Source organism: Athene noctua, chromosome 3 (genome assembly GCF_965140245.1).
Source record: "Athene noctua chromosome 3, bAthNoc1.hap1.1, whole genome shotgun sequence".
Lineage (NCBI taxonomy): Eukaryota > Metazoa > Chordata > Aves > Strigiformes > Strigidae > Athene > Athene noctua.
The window spans coordinates 77,085,134-77,101,454 of record NC_134039.1 but is presented as its reverse complement, the minus strand read 5'-3'; the positions used below and the strand labels follow the sequence as shown (position 1 = coordinate 77,101,454).

At 39.0% G+C, this 16,321-nt stretch overlaps 1 protein-coding gene across 1 annotated transcript in view; it reads left to right on the top strand.

Annotated features, from left to right (window-relative positions):
• The window catches only part of HGF (hepatocyte growth factor), a 93,131-nt gene that overhangs the window by 30,154 nt on the left and 46,656 nt on the right, over positions 1 to 16,321 (top strand). The window lies entirely within an intron of this gene.

The window sequence follows — 16,321 nt, the reverse complement described above, 5'->3', positions numbered from 1 at the left end:
TAGACTGGTTTTTATTTTGCATATGCCCTGAATTATTTTGCATGTTTGTGCCATGAATGTGCTCAATCAAGGTGTGAAGCTGCTTGCACAAGTCTGTTTTGGAGTAAAGGAAAGGGCAACTGTATAGTTTCAAGCCAAATCATACCATACCTTGTGCCTGCAAAGCCGGGTGATAGACCCTGATTAATTTTTATTTCTAGACTGTGGGCCAAGGAATAAGAAGCTTTTTTAAAACTAGACAGTTTAAGTTACTAAATACACATGGAATTTCAATTGTGAATACCATGTTTGCAGAGGTGACTGCCTCAGGACTGTAAGTTAGTACCTACACTGCAGAAGGAAGCGTGGCTCTTGCTTTCATCCTTGGGTTTCCCTGGTGGCTAATCATCAAGAAGCCTCATCTGAGGTGCTACACTCTCCCGCTTCGCTGTGTGGGGCTCTAAACACTTGACTGGTGTGGTGAATTTGCCCTCTGGGACTGGCAGTTCAGATCTGCAGCATTTAGTATGATGACATGCAAATTCCTTTTGGCTAAATCTAAAATGGTGGACTCAGGGGAGCTTCTGAGCTTCTGCTTTCAGCTAGACATTATTCCCTGTGCTTGGATCTTATTATCCCCTTCTTCCCTCTCTTCCTCTCAGCCTTCTCACCCTATTTGCCTTTCTCTTTCTGCATGAAGAAGGCTTGGGGATTAGGCTGGAAGGTGCCATTTGTCCAGCTGAGGCTCTGCTTAAACTCTGCCTTTCCCAGCAGTGTCGAATCTCAGAGTCCATGCCTCAGACTTTTCCCTTTCTAGTCTCAAGATCAGTTTATAAAAAAAGACAATTAAAATTTATCCTGTTGGAAATGTGAAGCACAATTACTTGGTTTAAACTTCTCAGGCAGCCTGAGACTTTTTTATCAATCAACTCAGCGTTGAAGAATAATCACTACATGAACTTGCTTATTTTATTTGGTTTATTATCCAATAGGACCTTAACAGAGTGATATGTATACCAGATAAATCAAGAAGTAGAAAAGGTTTATTTTGAACACAAAATGTGATTCATTTGATAGATGCTGGTTCACTTAGAAATTTTTTTTTTAAAGGTAATTGTGACTTGGTATTACTCTGTGTGTGTGTGTGAAGATTCCTGCCAAAACTGCGAATATCTAGCATTTCTGAATAGCAAGTTACATCTGAAAAACAGATCCAGCTGTGGTTATGGTCAGAAAAGGGAATATAAAAATAGCAGTTTCTATGTATTTGGTCATGTCTGCTTACTTTTCCAACCAAAATAAAGTTTTGCATATTTTTTTACTCATGTAGGCAGTCCAGAGTAAATACATCTTTGGTAAATTGTGCAGTAACTCATTTTTTTTAGAGATCTTCTACAGAAACGTTATGCTAATTTCCTAATGCCGAGCTACACTGATTTTAAAGTCAGGTTATCAGGGCAAGTTTGCAAAGCTGCCAAAAAAAATAGAAGGAAAAAGAAAAGATGACCAAAAATCCATACTCTCAGCTAAGCCCCCAAAACAGAAAAAGAGAAAGAGATTTATAGGTCAGGAAACATGCCCTCAAAAGGTCAGAAAAAATAACAGCATATTCTTGCATAAAACCTACAACTTTTGATTATCTTATTTAAATCTTTAGTTTCTCTATGTGCAGACTGAAAATTAACATGGAATTATTTTTGTAAACTTAAGCATGAAATGCAATTTTTGCAGCCTTCCTTCATATTGAAATTCATTTCAAGGTAAAACTTGATAGAACTGAACTAAAATATTATGCTTCAGTTGTAAAATACATGGGGCAAGAAGACACCAAAAAAAGGATCATACTACATTTCGCAGTATATGATGCGGGACGAAAGAGCATTTTCATTTCCCAGATCCAGATGCAAACCTTTTTCTTGACTGCCTACAAATAGAGCATCTGAATATAGCATCTAAAGGATCTTTCCCTTTCTAATCTCCCTTCTCTCCCTGGACCCCCACCCATGTGCCCTAGTTTCCACTGATACAGGGATTATGTAAAAGGAAGAGGTATTCTCCAGCAGGTCCCCAAAACTGGACAAAAGGAGAACCAGGACTATGGAGTTGCACCTGCCCAGCATAATATATTCAGCCAAAGAATCGCATGCCCATGACTTGAGCTCTCAAGCAGAATTGCAGATACATCATGAATAATACACAGGACTATGTATTAATAATAGGAATCTATGTAGCAAAATCTTTTCTCCATTAGGGAGCACCCTAGTCCTCAAGAGACACAACAGAAACCTTCCTAAAATTCAGGACAAATCTGACTTCAGGCCAAATACTCCCCTCAGGGAAGTCAGCGGCAAAAAAATCTACTTGGCTTTAATGGCGCATGATTTTGTGCTTTATACAAAAAAAGGTCACTGATCACATGCATGGACAACAAATCAAATACATTTGGTTTACAGAATGTGGCTATTTTCGGCTTAGCATGGTGCTATGATTATTTTTGTTGTATATTGTTTATGTTTATTTCTATCTTCAAGCACAGGGAGTAAAACAGAAAACAAAAACTAAGTGAGATATCCATGTTCCATCAGTTGTAGCAGACAAGGATTTCACACAAGGTCATTGACCAGTGGAATACATTTTATCTGTTCTCAGGTTGTGCATCTCCAAGGAACTCCTGTAAATTAACTTTTATTCTTGGGAGAAAAACAAGGAGAGCAAAAAAAGCCCCTTAGAAATAATTTTCATTCTGCAGATTTCAGAAAGTATTTTTCTTTTTTCTCACATAAATGTGTTTTCCTCTAATGCCAAATGTTCAAAATATTTTCTTCACAGACTCCCTCTCAACTTCTTTCTGTGCGCTTTCTTTCACTTACCAGGAGAGTAATTCCATAATCGAAATTTTATGTTTTGCCACTGGGCATAAATTTGTTGGAAAAAAAAAAATTTTGGGAATATAGGGAATAAAAGTTAACAATGAACATTTGTGGCTTGGGAAAGAACCCATTTTTAAGAAAAGCTGTTTCACTCAAAGGTGTTTATCAGCAGTATGGATAGTAAGTCTGGGCAAAGGAGTCTGGGCTGGAGAAGGAGACCCGTTTTCTGACTCACATGGCACAGGGCCACATGAAGGTCTCTGGTTTATTTGTGGAAAATGGAGGGAAACAGTTTCCTGTGTTGTCACACACTTGTGCTTAGACAGTAGGTGGGTGCATGGAAGAAACGAGCAGTTTGAATTAATGCAGAACTTTTCCTGAAGTGTTTAGTTTTGATCACTCGTGTGTCACAAAGGCTGGTCTCATGACTTCAAACAAAACCCAACGCCATTGCTTCCATGAGGTTAAAATGAAGTGCAATAGAAGAATTACAACCACTTTGCCTGTGACAGAAGGAAGGTCAGGCCTCGCTTTGGACTGAGGGTTGTCTCCATGGAGCGACACCAGACAGCTGATACTTGACCTTTAGTTTCCCCAGAGTTGCCACAATTTTGCGGAAGTGGCATTTGTCAGATCGCCAAAGAGGGTGATGGAGAGGCCAGGCTGGCAGCCATGGGCAGGTTGGAGGAGCAGTGTTTCCTTACTGGGAAACTGGCCTTGCTTGGTCCCTGGCCGTTGGGGTGGGGGAGTCCTGCTGAAACGGGTATGGATGAGGGTGCTGCCGGGGGATGGGGCCGAGGGGCAGGTGGAGAAAGGGGGAGGTTCTGAAGGGAGATGTCTGCAGGGCGGGAGAGGTTTGTTGTGGCTGAAACCAAGAGGGCAAAGAAGGCTGTGGGACCAGGAGGGGCTGGAGGGAGGCTCTGAGGGGCTGCACAGCAGCAGACACCAGCTCCGGGGCAAGAGCTGGGGGCCCCCTCCCGTCCCGGCTGCTCCTCCTGAGCCCCTGAGGGACAGAGGGAGGGAGAGAGCGGCAGGGGGGAGGGAGGGAGGGAGGGAGGGAGGGAAGGATGGAGGGAGGGATGCGACGATGAGAACCCTCTCCCCGGGCTGGCTGCGGGGCGGGAGGGGAGGCAGCTCTTGGGGAGGGGAGGAGGAGAGGAGGCAGAGAGGGGATGTTGTTAAACAGTTTCTTACCGTAAGAGGGAGTTGGGACCCAGATCTTTCCAGTTAATCACACAACAAACTTAGATCATCGCAATAAAAAGCAGCTCGGCTCACTCTGCCTCCTCTAGTGACCGGCTGTGCACAGGGTCCTTCCGAGGAGCCATCGCCCCTTCTCCTCCCCGCCAGCCGCCGGGGGGGGCCGCCAGCACCATGCGGGCCACCCAACTCCTGCCAGCCCTGCTGCTCCATCAGCTGCTGCTGCTGCCCACCACCGTCCCCGTGGCAGGTTAGTTTTTCTACCACTTCGCTAGCGACCCCCCTCCACCTCACAGCTGCATCATTTTCCCTGGCCGTGGCTGGGTGGGTGCTCGGGGCGGTGCGCCGGGCGCACCCCCGCAGGTGGGGCAGGCGGGCAGAGCCCCACAGCTCCTGCCGGCCCGCCGGGGCACGCTCCTCGCCCGCAGCCGCTGCCCGGGCGCGGGCTGCGGAGCGGCGCGGAACGGACGGGCGGAACGAACGGGACAAGCCGCGCTGTGCCTGCGGCAGCGGGTCCCCGCGGGGAGACACGGCGCGGCGCGGTTTGGTGCCTGGGGAGGGGTTCGCTCCTCCCCGGGAGAAGGGACCTCGGGGCTCGCCGGGACGTGCAGCCCTGGAGACACTGCGAGCGGGAGAAGGAGCTCTCCTCCTTGCCCATCGGTGCTCCCGGCCGTTATCGCACATTGCACGTACGCTTCATTTCCAAGTGGCAGAACAAACGTCAAATAACAGAAGTTGACAAGGAATACCCGAAACACAGCATAGGACGCTGCTCAAACGGAACGTCCTTGCTGAAGTTCAGCAGCATGAGCATGCCAGTTCCAGACTGAAATACTTGTAATTTCGTTAGACGTTCCCGGTGAAATCCGGGTGGCGGAGGCGGGGGGCGGGGGGGGTGGGGGGGGAACAAACAATAAGTAATCAAGTGCTGGAAGCTCTTTAGCTGAATTTCTTTCCTGAAGTGTCCCCCTTGGACTGGGTATCTGAAGAGCTAACTCTGTGTTTCTATTGGCCCTCGGGGGAGATGTTTAAGGGGGAAAAAAAAGTTTGCAAAGGTTTCTACAAACCTTTCCTTCCTTCCTTCCTTCCGGCAGCATTGTTAGGGTCAGACCTTTGCACAAACAGAAACAAAAGGATCTTCCAGGGAAAGGATCTTCCAGGAGCGGGCAGTGCAGGCACACGCAGCCTCTGGGTCCTGGGCAAGGTCTGAGGGCATCAGGCAATGCATATGGCAGGTGATGTTGATGGCTTCCGAGACATAACTACATTTTCTAGTTAAAAAATATTTTGAAACAGGATTTCAAAGGAGAATATTTTGTCATCTGAGTGGACAAGTAAAAAAAGAAAAAATAAAGACTGGCAGCATCACGTGTGCAGTAAAACCTGTTGTTTTTCCTCTGTGGTTCTGTAGGATGCTGAACATCTCACCGGAGCTTCTGTGCTCAGTCTGCTCAGTGATGACTTTATTTTCATGGGCATTCTTAGCAGGTGACACAGACGTACAGGCACCGTGCTACTCCATTTTTCTCAACTCCTCTTCCACGTACACTGCCATTTTCATTTTATGGACATGCGACCTCTTTGAAAAGTGATGACTAGAGCTAGTTAGGAATTTTCTGAGGATTTTTTTTTTTTTTTAAACTGGAAAATGTTGATTCATCAAAACTTTTCATAAAAATAATTTCTTTTAAACAGAAACTTTCTTTGGCTTCGTTCTGCTGAGTCAAATGAAAGAGAAATTTGCAGCAGGAGACATTCACAATAGCTTGTGGTACCTGTTGTTGAGAAACCATTGCCTGTGGCAGAAATTTATCAATTTATGGGCTAGTTTAAAAAAAAAGTAAACACCTCCCCAACTTTATTTCATGGGCCAAAGATGCAGAAACTGATCTATAGCCAGGTTCAAAAGTAGCTAGGTCATGCTTACACTCTTCATAGGATGTTTTTCTTGAATGAGGGAAAGTCCTTGTTCTCCCTGACTGTAGGCTTTTAGTGCTGGTCTGTAGTTTACCAAGCTCAATGAATATTTAATCTATCTAATATTCCAACAGAGGAGATTGAGAGAAAGCCTCAGTACTGCCAGTATCAGTTGGCTGATGAATAGTGTTGTGTCCTAACCAATGGGCTCTCCAGTTTAGGAGTGGATGGTTCATCTTGATGTGGAGGAAAATTAGATTTCCAAAACTTCAGAATTTTTCACAAAGTAGAACTTGTTTTATGGCCAACTTTTATAGTGACAGTTTCTTGGCAACCCTCCCTTTCTTAACTTTCCTGCCCCACCCACCTTAATATTAATCAATCCTATTGTTTGCTTATGGGCAAGAAAGATGAATCTAACCACTTTCTGACATTATACTTACCTTGTTTTTTAAAACTATATGATCTTCAGCTGAAAGTGTCTGGGTTTTTATGATGTGGGCAAGGGGAAGTTGTGCCATTTCTTTCTGAAAGCACATTGATCTCTTTCTAAACATAAATGGTATCTTTGTACAGGACGTTGAATTCTTTTTTATTGGGTTGGTTTTAAGAAAAATTAGTGTTTGTCTACATATTTATTATTTTTATATATGAAAAATAAGCTAAATGATTAAAGCAATTTTAAAACAGGAAAAAAGAATTATTTTGCTAATGCATGTCCATACTTTTTCTATTACTGTTCTGTCAAAGATGATTTTAAATGTATCTAATGATGAATGTTATATCTTCTGTGAATGGATCTTATAGGTTTGGAACCCCATGCCCTAGATTCTGTGCGAACAATATCCCGTGTTACTGAGCTGTACATTTGCGTTATATTAATGGGTAACGGAAAAGGAGGGTGAAGAAAACACCAAGAAATTTTAATGTCAGCAAGCTGTCCACACTATCAATTCCTGGTTTTCTTTTTAATATATAAAAGATAAGAAAGTGATTGGTGCAAGATAAATGTGCAAGGTTCCTATAGACTACTTGCCTAGTCATTATCAGTATCCCCTAAGTCTCTGTCACTGCCATTAAGAAATGAATCTGTAGTTAATAACTTTATCAGGGTGTTTTCTTCCGTGTCCAGACATTCTTATTATTCGGTATTCTCAGACAGTATCTCTTTAATAATGTTAATCTAGTGAAACAAAAAATGGCTTTTTAATCAAAGCAAAAAATAGATTGGTTATTGCGAGAGAGTGAATGTTAAAGATTTATTTAAATTAAAGAGATATTATTCTGTGAAAAGACTGTCAGCCAAGCGTGTTTATTCAAATTTCTCAGCACTTTCTGTAGCTGGGATGATCTGAAGCAGTTCCTAATGAAGATGTGGGAGTTGCACTTAGTTCCTATAAATAACTATTGTGTAAAAAAAAAAAATAAAATTAAAATCCCATAGCCATAATCAATGTATGAATGTTGTGTATTCCTGTGGTCTGCATAGCTAAGTATATTTTAAAAATTTAATGTGATTTATACTTCCCCATCCCAGCTGTAGATAATCATTATACTATATACTGTCAACAAAGCGAAATGATACTCTGCCAGTTGGAAGACTGTTTTCCTTCTGTTTAATGGAATCCTTTTGGTCCTCAGTGCCAGGGGCTGCTTGTTTTGCTCTCACATGTAGTACAGCACTTACCCTGCTTAACAGATTTTCTGTTTCTATTAATGCCATTTTCATAAGCAACATAGCAGGAGAAAGTAGAGTTGAAAGACATGAGATTAAAATGTTGCATAAAACTCTGGAAAATTTTGCACTGAAGTCAAGGAAAGGAAAGCCTCTTATTGGAGGAGCTCATCTGTCATTATTGTAATACTTCAACTGAGGCGAGGGTTAGAAGGGAAATGTGCAGTCTTCCTCAGAGAGTGTAGTATCTCCCCTTTGGATCTTTAGGCTGAACATTAGTTTGACACTTAAGCATTGCGAACTTTTCCAAGGAGATTTGAAAGCAGGATAACTGGGCCTCTTGACGGGTAAAAACTTGATGTGGAGAGGAAAGGGTTGCCCTGAACATTTTGCAATTACTTTTACTGGGTGAGTGTTGGAATTTCACTTTCTTCCCATTGGTGTTGAGGTGGGGTTGAAGGAGAGAGGCTAGAAGGCAGCATGGAGGTGAGAAAGGATTGATCATAGAAATGAGAAGGAATTGATCTCCACAATTGCTTGGGAGGCATAAATATTATGACAATTAGCATGATTATTATGACAATTAGGCATGAATATTATGACAATTAGCATGATGTGAACAAAGTTGGTACCTTGCAGTGGGGAAGTATGGCAGCTACAAAGAACTGGGACGGGGTGAGGACATCCTCACTGTTATTCCATCATTTCTCTGTAGGTTTTTGTGGCAGTGCCCTTAGAGGATGGTAGAGCTGTTCCTGCACATGGTTAGTACCTACACATAAAGCAGCGCTGTGGCAAAGCAGAGCTGGGAACATGTTCCAGACTAGTCAAATGTATCGGCAAAATCTAGCTGCAGGAGTTTTCAACAGCTTGTGGGCCTCCACCCATGTGCTGCCTGATGAGGTCTCCATGGCTGGCAGTCCGCAGTGCTGCTGGCCCAGCTGGGGACTGGCTGCTCCCTCCGTCTCCCCTCAGGTCCAGGTCTTCCTACAACTCCCAGCCTTGGCCAGTAGCACTCTTTTTATGTATACAACACGCAGCAAGACTCTCATCACTCCTCGTAGGGGCCGTTTTGCTGCCCTCAGCAGTCTGTCACTCTTTGTTTTGCCCAAATCCCTGCCCTGTTTGCTTGTGGTTTTCTCTTTATCTCACACTCCATACCCGGACATCCTCAGCGGTGTCTGAGACCCTGACGCAGAAGCACAACGTGCTGGGTGCCTCAGAGGAGACACCAAATGCTTGTAAAGATTGTGGAATGCAATGTGAAATGGTGGGGATTTAATTCTTGTGCAAAATGCACAAGAAGACAAATCTTACAAGGGAAAATCCTCTCAGTAATTTAGCCAGAGGTTAGATACAGCAAGTCAGAGTACAAGCTGCAGAACATTTGTTTCTGCCAATGGGTCCCAGTATCCTGCTGAGCAGATAACCTTTTCTTGGAAGAAAAAGAGCTGTTCTTTTGCATCTACCATCCAATTTTAGAATATACTATCAGTTGTTAGCATTATCATTAGCTTCTTGAGCTTTCACGCTGACTATAGGAGAGGGTTACAAAGGCAGGATTTAGCATAAACTTGAATTTGGGTTCCAAGTAACATGACAGTCTTTGCAGCTGTTAATAAGGGGTATGCGTGTATGGATGTGTGTGTGAGTGTTAATATGCAATGTAAAGCCAAAAAGAAATATCTTTTTGCATTTCCTGAATCTGCTCAACAACTAGACTGGAAGTCAATGTAAAAAGACTGAAAAAATTATCTCTGTATTATATATTTATATTTAAAACTACTTTCTAAAAATTGTAGATTTTTTTCCTTATGGCTCTTTTGCCAAGAAAATAAATTTCAGAAGTTAAAACAATCACATCATCCTCCAGATACCTTTCTGAGTAACTATTTAATTGTGACAAGCTAGAGATGCCTCCTTGGACAGCTGGTTTTATTTTGGTGACTTTCCATCTATACAGCTGACTGCAGTTTTTATGAGTATGGTTGGTAAACTTCTTTCATGCCAAATTATTGTCTTACATAAATAACCGCATTAAACTTAATCTGGCATCTAAGTCTATTCAATCTGCAAAGTTTTTTCTTGGGCACATTTCAGAATTGTTTCAGTTTCTCATTATGTTGGTCTTTCTTCCTTTTTTTTTTTTTTTTTTTTTTTTTTTCCCAAATGAGAAGTCATTTGGAAAAGGTCTTCACTTTTTTGCATTCTAGCCAGCAATCTGGACATTTCTGATACTGAAACAGGCATAAGGAGAAGTCAAAGTAAATGAAAGTAAGTTAAAAGTAAGTTAAAAGTGATGAGCATTAATTCTTTTTCTCAAAGTGACTCTGTTAGAACTTCCTTTAAGAGAGAAAATTGCCTTGAATGTATTTGTTTAAAAAGTGCTTCCTAACTATTGTCATAGATAAAAATACTTCCATAACCCTATTAATTATTTTAGTATCCACATTCACCTTTAACATCTTTTCTTTTATTACTGTGACCATGCTGTTAACTTAAGCATGTGGTGTCTGAAACCATTTAGTAACATCTACTTTTACCATCTGGTCAAGTTTTAGTTTTTTCTTAATGAAGCCAATATATTTATGGTGTCATACTGGGGCTTGCACCAATATGCAATTTACCCTTGATGTTTGTATCCTTTGAATAGAATTGTCTTGGAAATACATTACTGAATTTAATTAAAAGTATCCCTTGAACCATGTTTTATAGACAAGTTAAACACCTCACTGCATTTACACACAGTTTTTCAACCCAAGTATGCTGGGAACTGTTATTTTATTTCAAACGCTACTCGTTGATTTTGCTTCTTACACAACCTTTGCCAAATGCAATTTTATGCATTTAATTAAACATACTTTATTTTTTATTTTCATATTATATTGTCACTATACTGAGATAAGCATTCAGCTTTGATATCTCTTCTGAAAAGTGTTGTCTGACACTATGATAATCTATGGTTTTGCAGATTTTTTGCTTTGTACATTTTATTGACATCTAACATTTGCTTGTTTCTTTTTTTTTTTTTTTTTTTCCATTTAGATACATACTTGTAAATACATTTGTTTGGGTGTTACCTTGCGATTTTTGTAGAGCATGTTATTCCCTGATAAAATGTCTGCTATGTTTCTTGTGTTGAACTGTGATTTCCTACATTTATTTTAGATGTGTTTAAGGTGTGTGGGTTGGTTTTTTTTTTCTTGAAGATCTTTCATGTGATGGTAGATTTCTGATTTCCTACCCCCTCCATACCAAGTTTTAAATCACATGAAATTCAGCTTGCTTTTTTTTAAATTTATTTTTTCTAACTCACTGGGGAAATCCAGTTTATTTTGGCTTGCAGTGATGATTGTTTGCAAAATTAAGTTAATAGCTAATCTCATTTTGACATTCTGACCTGGTTATCAATTATAACACAAATAATTCAATCTCTAATTAGTCCATCTGTTAACTGCTCAAGGTCAAGTGACAATTTCATTACAAACATGACACAAAATATTAAACAGAGATCTACAATGCTAATTGATACTATAGAAAGGGACTATGTTTCTTTTATATTTCTGAAATAATTGTGTCATTTCAGATGACCATTTTTCTTCACTGGAATATATTTTGAGTTTTCAGTTTCCCTGAGCTTCCTACACAGTTTGTGGACAACTTCTTTTAATTTTTTTCTCCCCAGTGCCATCTTATTTTGTATTTCGTTGCTCTATTTGGAAGGACTGCAGTTGATTCTTGCAGTTCTTTGACAGCATCTACCAGTCTAAGGAATTTCGGTATCTTAATATTTTTGTGGGGGTTTTTTTATTTATTTAGTTTATCTCTGACATCTGACAAACATAATGAACGGTGGTGCTGTTATGTGACACTATTTTTTTCAAAACTGAAAATTATAAAAGGTCTTTTTTCCATCCAGTGTATAAAGACCTGTATCCAAGTTAGTTATATCTGAACTTAGTTATATATGTAACTATGATAATTAAAAAAAAAAAAAAAAAGTTAATTACTCCACACAGTTGAATGTTTATCATGATAAAGTAAAAAACTACTTAGTAAGATACTGAATTTCTGTGAGTGTAAACAAACAGAATAAGCAAATATATCTCCATACCAAACCATCAAGATTTCATTAAGAATTTTGATTTAAATATAAATCTTTAATTTAAATGTATTTATATTTTCATTTGGAAAATTTGGTGTTGAGTTTTAATGTGTTTGTTCTGTATAATAATGTGGGATGCAAAATTAGAAAGAAACAAAAGGAATGAGTCTTCTCACATTATCACAAGACTTCACGATGTGTTTCTTTAAGAAAGCACTATGGCATAGACTAGAGTGAAACTTGGAAACCCTGGAAGGTGACATGCCAAATACATCATAACTCCTGTTTAATAAAATCTTTGTAGAGTCTATGACAAGTCCATAAAAGCAGAGATTTTTCTATGGGAGACAGCCAGTGTGCTCCAGTTGTACTCTGTACAACTACAACTCTGAAGCCGAAATATACATCTACACTAGGTAAAGCTGGACTGGTGGAGAAAGGAGGAAGGGATTGCAAATGAGGTAGATAAAGTCAGATAATTTAATTGTAAAATTTTGCTGTGAATACAAGCAGTGTTTTGATCTCATTATAGCGGAGAAAGATGATCTTTAGGCCTGTTGACCTCCTATATGCCATTTTGATTACCTCAACAATGGTATCATATTGACTATATTAGTTTTTTACTACTAAACAGTTAATGCAAAACCAAATCCTTTTTGTGATCAAACTAAGACCTAAGGGTCTGAAACTTGACTTGCTTAGGTATTTGAACTCTAAATGACCTGAAATTAGATTATATTGTACTGAATTTCTTGACTCTCATATAGCTCAGTATCAGACACTGTTTTCTGCAAGGTGTGATTTTTTAATTGAGATATAGAACATAATCAGGTAGTTTCAGGACTGAATGGTGTGGTAGTGTGGGACCCCATAGTCCTTTTCAGGGTGGGACACAGGACCAGAAGAGAAAAAGGAAGCTACTTTGCTGCCATTTTCCCATTAGCCCAACGATTAAAAAAATATTTGGAGAGAGGGAGAGATCAAAATACAAACACGTTGCTGATTCAAACCTATTTCACTTGTTAATCAAGAAACTGTCTTAATTTCTATGATATTGGATATTATGGCATCCATTACTCTCAGTACTTGGTGTTTTATTGGTTCTATTTTGTATAAATATAAATTTCTGTTAAGTAGGTTCTAGAATGCAAGTACTGCAACTTCCTAGTGAGTTTTCTCACTAAAATGCTGCAGAATGATATATTTCTTTATCTCTGATTACTGATTTGGCATGGACTGGAACTACTTCAGGGAAAGGTATTGTTGGAAAACTTTTCCCCCAGATGTTTTAGAGCTTGAGCCATCTCAGTTAATGTTTCATATTTGAGAAGATTATACAGGAATCTCATATGAAAAAGGAAAAGGTAGTAAGGGAATCCAAAGATGAGTTCTTGTAGCTCCCAGGTAAATATCTTTTACTGTGAGGAACTTTTTTTTTTTTTTTTTTCCCTGCAAATATTTAAAGTAGTTTATGGAAATGGAGAGCTCCAGCAGGGGGACTGGAAATTCTAAATGAGATTATGGAGTACTTGTTCAATGCTGCATCCTACTGGAGTAAATATGGTAGTTCCCATTTCCTTGGACACTGAACTCTATTTTTTTCTGGTCAGCTGAAGTTGTTATCATTATAAGAAACAGAAAGAGTCACCACCTTCATGTTTTTGAGGAATTTTTTAAGTCAGCTGAATAAATATTTTTAGTTAGTGATTGTTTCTGCTGAAGAAAATATGTTGATTCATATTTGACTGGGTTCTTCTGTGTTTGAATCACCTGCTATTTTCAAATTTAAGTGAAATGTCAGACTTCCTTAGTAATATGATATTCAACTACAAGAAACATCAGAGGACCAAACCTCTTGATTAATCAAAATTTAGGAAACTGAAATGAATGGCAATCAAAAATTTGGAACATTAGTTATAGAATATATCATGATAACTTTTGATGTATAGCATTTCTAGGCCACTATTTAAGATTTTAATAATAAAAGCACCTATTTGAAGTAAAAAGGCTCATTTTTTGGATGTATTTTGTTGTTAGAGTTGTAAAAGTAATACTTTTCATTATTTTGATGGTCCTAACAGTCACACCACAGACGCATTTGGCCTTTTGCCTTTTGGATTATAAACAAGTTGTAGAACGTTGCTGTTTGAAAGCTAAAGTAAATCAGTCTGTTATGAGTTGCTAAATGCAAGATCAAACCCATAATCCTCTTTGGACAACTGCTAGGAAAAGAAGGAAAAAAAAAAAGCAGAACTGTGAATCATGTTTTTCAGGCAGAACAGAATTTCTTGATTTTAAAAAATCTTATCCTTGCATGCTAGCTCATGAGTTTAAGAAGCTGTTATCATTGGGAATTAAGATAATGACACTTATCAGTAGATGGGAAATGTTAACATCAGAAACTGAAAGAAAATACTTTGATATTTCTGTACAGATTCTTACTTCCATTTGAGATAAAAGTCTTGGCTGAGACAACATAGAAGCAACAAATATGTCATGTAAGATAATAGATTGAGAAATTTGCCACAAAATCTTTATAGAAGACTTGTTTTTCTGTGTCTTGTTGTCCTAAAGAGCAGATGCAAACTTTGGCTCTGTAACAGGTACAACAAAAATAAAGCAGCTTCACTGTAGACAACAACAGTTTCCAGTAACAGAGTGCTGATACTTAAGTCAAGAGTGTCCTCACAGCATTTCCTTAACCATGATGATACATTTTGGGTGCATGTGCACTGCACAAATATATGGCTGAAAATGCTTAAGAGAGCTTTGAGTCCCTAACACAGCACCAAAACTATTAATATCCGATATTTTTATCAAAAGATTCTTCATATTTTGTCGATTTGGAGGTAACTATTTTTTTTTTTTTTTTCTGAAAATGTTTGTAGTTGAAATTAAAATTAAGAGCTATTAGGTGCAGGGAAATAGTGTAGTTCACTGTCAGCAGTTTAAAATAGAAGGAGAGTAGGATGGGCTGAAGATTATTTTATAGGGACATTGTAGCAGAAATAGTATACTCCTTTGATATTCTTGTTTTTAAAGGCTGAAGCTTGATGGAATCTGATTGGAATGTCTTTGGTGTATTTTTAGGTGTCTTAGGGATAACTCACCACTGAGAGGTGTGATTTAGCTGAATCCAGTGTAAATGTGAGCTCAGTTAATGATCAGGATGGAAGTTCTGCAGAGGGAACACCCTTAAGCCCTCTTTGGCTTTACAATATCTGGAATTGTCAGTAACTCCTTCAGAGCCTCAGCTGTGACAATTTACAGGGTTATTCTGAGCTTCTGCAGAGTGCACCAGGCAAAAATTGACTGACCAAAGTACATTCCGCACTTGCATGAGGAATTATCTATTCAGGATAATAGAGCACTAGGCTGGGGTTTTATATATTCAAAAGACTCTGGCAAAATTTAATAAATTGATCCTGAACATTCTTGTTTTCTCATTGTTGCAGAATCTGTAGAGAAAAATAAAAGGACAGCTGTGAAAACAGTGACATGGAAAGCAGTTATGAAAAATACTATTACCAACTTTGTAAATTAAGGAGGGATTGATTCACCTAACCCTACCTGGATTAGCCATCCGATCCAGAAAGATCATCTGAGATCACTGAGTGAAATAAGAGAAATAGATCCAAAGGACAATTTGTCCTGCCCATATTACTCATCTGTCAGAACAGGCAGAATCACTCTCCAGGGGTACTCATCTGCCTTCACTGACAACGGAGCAGCCTACACTGACAGACTGGTTTCTATGGAAAAAAAAACCCAAACCCAAACATACGTATTGGAAAAATTGTGGGGTTTTCTTGCAAAAATCAAAGACTTTTCCTTGCATTTTAGCCAAACATCTCTAGCCAATCTACCATGCTGTTTTGTATTCTTTCCTCTGGACATTTCGATAGAGACATGAAAACCAGATCAGTGAGTTCCTTTTTGCAGAAAGCTTTGCAGCAGTACAGACTATTTCTGTGCTATGGTTCCTGCCTCCCATCATCTTCTTTTCTGTAGGCTAACAACTCTAATTCAGTCACACCTAAACTGGACATAATGCTTGCACTAAGTCTCCACTGGGACAGAGGAAGGACAAATGATTATTTTGTGCCACTTCCAGGCTCCACAATTTGTGACTAAAAGTTTGCTGTTTTAAAAACACTTTATCACATTCAGATCATGATTCTCTATGACTTTTAGATCCTCTTCCTTCTGACTGTAACTACATTCTGTCCATCCAAAAAAGACCTTTGTTCATCTTCTTGACTTGAGTTTTTCATAGAAATATTTATAAGATCTCAGATTATTATTGTCAGACATATTTTGGGGATTCTGAAAAATATTTATAAAGAGTGAAAAACTTTTCTCTTACCCTTTTCTTGCATTATACAAGTCTTTATTTGAAATTAATTTTGCTATAATTCCTCCTATTCCTGGTTTTGAGAATGGAGATCACCATCTACAATAGTCTGTTCTTTTCAACTATCTGCTTGTACCTTATTTTTGTGAATTTCTCTCTGCTTTAGGTACCAATGTTCCTATAATTCCTAATAAATATTATTCATATCTAATGCCATGTTT